Here is a 4,646-nt window from a genome sequence, read left to right on the forward strand (position 1 = left end):
TACTTGTCTTACGTGAGACAGCAGCAGCTACGAAAAAAAACTAGGAATGGAATTCTGTGTTCCTTCCATATCATTATGAATCGATATATGGCTATCGAGATCAAGGAATGCTTGAGCCTGACGTGAGACAGAAGCTCTTCAACGACGCATTTAGGAGGCACATTTCATTTCAGTATTGATCTCATACGACCATTGCGTTACCCGCGAGGAATACTTGTCTGACGTGAGACAGCAGCAGCTACGAAAAAAAAAAACTAGGAATGGAATTCTGTGTTCCTTCCATATCATTATGAATCGATATATGGCTATCGAAATCGAGGAATGCTTGAGCCTGACGTGAGACAGAAGCTGTTGCACGACGCATGTAGGAGGCACATTTCATTTCAGCATTGATCTCATGCGACCATTGCGTTAACGGCGAGGAATACTTGTCTGACGTGAGACAGCAGCAGCTACGAAAAAAAAGGAATGGAATTCTGTGTTCCTTCCATATCATTATGAATCGATATATGGCTATCGAGATCGAGGAATGCTTGAGCCTGACGTGAGACAGAAGCTGTTGCACGACGCATGTAGGAGGCACATTTCATTTCAGCATTGATCTCATACGACCATTGCGTTAACGGCGAGGAATACTTGAGTCTGACGTGAGACAGCAGCAGCTACGAAAAAAGGAATGGAATTCTGTGTTCCTTCCATATCATTATGCATCGATTTATGGCTATCGAGATCGAGGAATGCTTGAGCCTGACGTGAGACAGAAGCTCTTGCACGACGCATTTAGGAGGCACATTTCATTTCAGTATTGATCTCATACGACCATTGCTTTACCCGCGAGGAATACTTGTCTGACGTGAGACAGCAGCAGCTACGAAAAAAAAGGAATGGAATTCTGTGTTCCTTCCATATTATGAATCGATATATGGCTGTCGAGATCGAGGAATGCTTGAGCCTGACGTGAGACAGAAGCTGTTGCACGACGCATGTAGGAGGCACATTTCATTTCAGCATTGATCTCATACGACCATTGCGTTAACGGCGAGGAATACTTGAGTCTGACGTGAGACAGCAGCAGCTACGAAAAAAAAGGAATGAAATTCTGCGTTCCTTCCATATCATTATGAATCGATATATGGCTATCGAGCTCGAGGAATGCTTGAGCCTGACGTGAGACAGAAGCTGTTGCACGACGCATGTAGGAGGCACATTTCATTTCAGCATTGATCTCATACGACCATTGCGTTAACCGCGAGGAATACTTGTCTGACGTGAGACAGCAGCAGCTACGAAAAAAAAGGAATGGAATTCTGTGTTCCTTCCATATTATGAATCGATATATGGCTATCGAGATCGAGGAATGCTTGAGCCTGACGTGAGACAGAAGCTGTTGCACGACGCATGTAGGAGGCACATTTCATTTCAGCATTGATCTCATACGACCATTGCGTTAACCGCGAGGAATACTTGTCTGACGTGAGACAGCAGCAGCTACGAAAAAAAAGGAATGAAATTCTGTGTTCCTTCCATATCATTATGAATCGATATATGGCTATCGAGATCGAGGAATGCTTGAGCCTGACGTGAGACAGAAGCTGTTGCACGACGCATGTAGGAGGCACATTTCATTTCAGCATTGATCTCATACGACCATTGCGTTAACCGCGAGGAATACTTGTCTGACGTGAGACAGCAGCAGCTACGAAAAAAAAGGAATGGAATTCTGTGTTCCTTCCATATCATTATGAATCGATATATGGCTATCGAGATCGAGGAATGCTTGAGCCTGACGTGAGACAGAAGCTGTTGCACGACGCATGTAGGAGGCACATTTCATTTCAGCATTGATCTCATACGACCATTGCGTTAACCGCGAGGAATACTTGTCTGACGTGAGACAGCAGCAGCTACGAAAAAAAAGGAATGAAATTCTGTGTTCCTTCCATATCATTATGAATCGATATATGGCTATCGAGCTCGAGGAATGCTTGAGCCTGACGTGAGACAGAAGCTGTTGCACGACGCATGTAGGAGGCACATTTCATTTCAGCATTGATCTCATACGACCATTGCGTTAACCGCGAGGAATACTTGTCTGACGTGAGACAGCAGCAGCTACGAAAAAAAAGGAATGGAATTCTGTGTTCCTTCCATATCATTATGAATCGATATATGGCTATCGAGATCGAGGAATGCTTGAGCCTGACGTGAGACAGAAGCTGTTGCACGACGCATGTAGGAGGCACATTTCATTTCAGCATTGATCTCATACGACCATTGCGTTAACGGCGAGGAATACTTGAGTCTGACGTGAGACAGCAGCAGCTACGAAAAAAAAAGGAATGGAATTCTGTGTTCCTTCCATATCATTATGCATCGATATATGGCTATCGAGATCGAGGAATGCTTGAGCCTGAGGTGAGACAGAAGCAGTTGCACGAGTCATTTAGCATTAGGAGGAGGAGGAAAGGCAAGGAGGTTAAACGGGAGAATAACCGGTTTTGCTACCCTACACGGGGAAAGGGGTGAGGGGAAAAAATGAAAGAGAACGGAGAGTCACTACGAATAGTCAGCGTTCGTGAAAGTCACAGCCGATCGTGCGGGCAATAAGTTCGCAAGAAGCGAGGCAGTGCCTTAAAGGCCCTTCACCGCCGACGATCGCCATGTCAGTAATGATCCTATACTACCGCTGTGTTAATGTTGAGCCTTACGTGAGACAACCGCAGCTTCAAATATTTAGAAGTGGCATTCAGTGTTCGTTCCACATCATTATGAATCGACATACGGACATCGAGAGCGATGAATGCTTGAGCCTGAGGTGAGACAGAAGCAGTTGCACGAGTAATTACGGAGGAGGAAGAAAGGCAAGGTGGTTAAACGGGAGCATAATCGATTTGCTACCCTACATGGGGGGAAAGGGGTGAGAGAATAATAAATGAAAGAGAAAGGAGAGTCACTACGAAAAGTCAGCGTTCGTAAAAGTCACAGCCTATTGTGCAGGCAAGAAGTTCGCTGGAAGCGAAGCAGTGCCTTGGAGGCGCTTCATCGCCGACGATTGATCCTATACGACCGCTGTGTTAACGGCGAGGTATACTTGAGCCTGACGTGAGACAGTCGGAGCTTCTAATTTAGGAGTGACATTCAGTGGTCATTCCATATTAATATTAATCGACATATAGGTATCGAGAGCGAGAAATGCTTGAGTAGACGTGAGACAGAAGCAGTTAGTGGCAGACTCACTTAGGAGGGACATTTCATGTCAGTAATGATCTTATACGACCATTGTGTTAACGGCGAGGAATACTTGAGCCTGACGTCAGACAGCCGCAGCTTCGAGTATTTAGGAGTGGAATTGGATGCTCATTCCATATGATTATGAATCGAACCGCGGGGGAAGCCTCGGTGCTGTCTCCTGAAAGGCCCTGTCGAGCAGCAGCCAGCTGTTGGCTACTGGAGCCGTAGGTCGCGGTCCTGGCCCTAGACGTCGGTGCTCTGTGGGAAGGGATTGCTATCAGGGCTAGTCTCATGAGGCAGGGTAGCTAGAGGATGCGTCGGCGTGATGGACAGTCTCCTCCCAATGTTCTGCTTGTTTTGCGACGGATTTCACGTCAGTTCCATTGCAAGAAGCATAGAGAACAGTCCGAAGCAAAAATGGTATGAGGTTTCGCGCTAATGCCCGCCATTTTTAAACTGGAAACTGCGCGGAAGTTAAGATGATGTGTGCCCAATTCCCTGGACATGACACCGCGGACCTGACCGGGGCGAATGGTTTCATAAGCCTGTAGAGGTGTCGCCTTTCCAGAAATTAAGAGGGAATGGTTTGGTATTGGTTTTATAGGTGTTTAACGTGCCAAAGCAACTTAGGCTTTGAGAGACGCCGTAGTGAAGGGCTCCGGAAATTTCGACCACCTGGGGTTCTTTAACGTGCGCTGACATCGCACAGTACACCCCTACGTCACGGACTTGTGCCCTCAGTTCCCAGCAAGCAGCCCCAACGCCACAGTGGGCTCACTTTTCCAAGCAGTCGTTGCACGCCGTCGCCCGCTTCAACCACTTCCCTACATGGCAGCCCGAGCCCCACGGAGCAGATTACAAGGCCAATGGCGCGCGCCATCGTTTCACCGTCGCCAGCGGCCGAGGCATCCCCTTATCTTGTACGGCTGTGGTTTTCATGCCATACCTTCGCCTACACTGAGTGGGCCAGCACACATCTCATATCTCCCGTGAATCCCCACGGGGCTGCGTTTTCTGTATTGGCCTTTCCCGGACAGCTACTGGAGGGGCCTTTCCCGGCCCCGCCAGTAGGCCTTACGACTGAAGCACGCGCAGCTCGCCTCCCGTACCTCGATGACTTTTCGAGCCTGTTTTATGCGTCATCCTCGTCATCTTTTGGCTCCTCTCGCCCTTTGCGAAGCAGTCAGGCTCAAGCACCCGAGCTCGTTTCTCCCGCACTACGGCCTTCACGAACTCTGACCCGAACTTCACTCGCCTGAATAAACTTGGTAGATACCGTTTTTATATTGTCTTTTATCGCGCATCGCGTTAGTTGGGGGGGACGCCTGTAGCGGCGCTGGCATCGCCAGCGGCTCTGATAATGATGGGATCGAGACTTCGCCCGCGCAACACAGCGCATTCGGCAACCGGCCTGG

The sequence above is a fragment of the Amblyomma americanum genome, chromosome 9 (genome assembly GCF_052857255.1).
Source record: "Amblyomma americanum isolate KBUSLIRL-KWMA chromosome 9, ASM5285725v1, whole genome shotgun sequence".
NCBI lineage: Eukaryota > Metazoa > Arthropoda > Arachnida > Ixodida > Ixodidae > Amblyomma > Amblyomma americanum.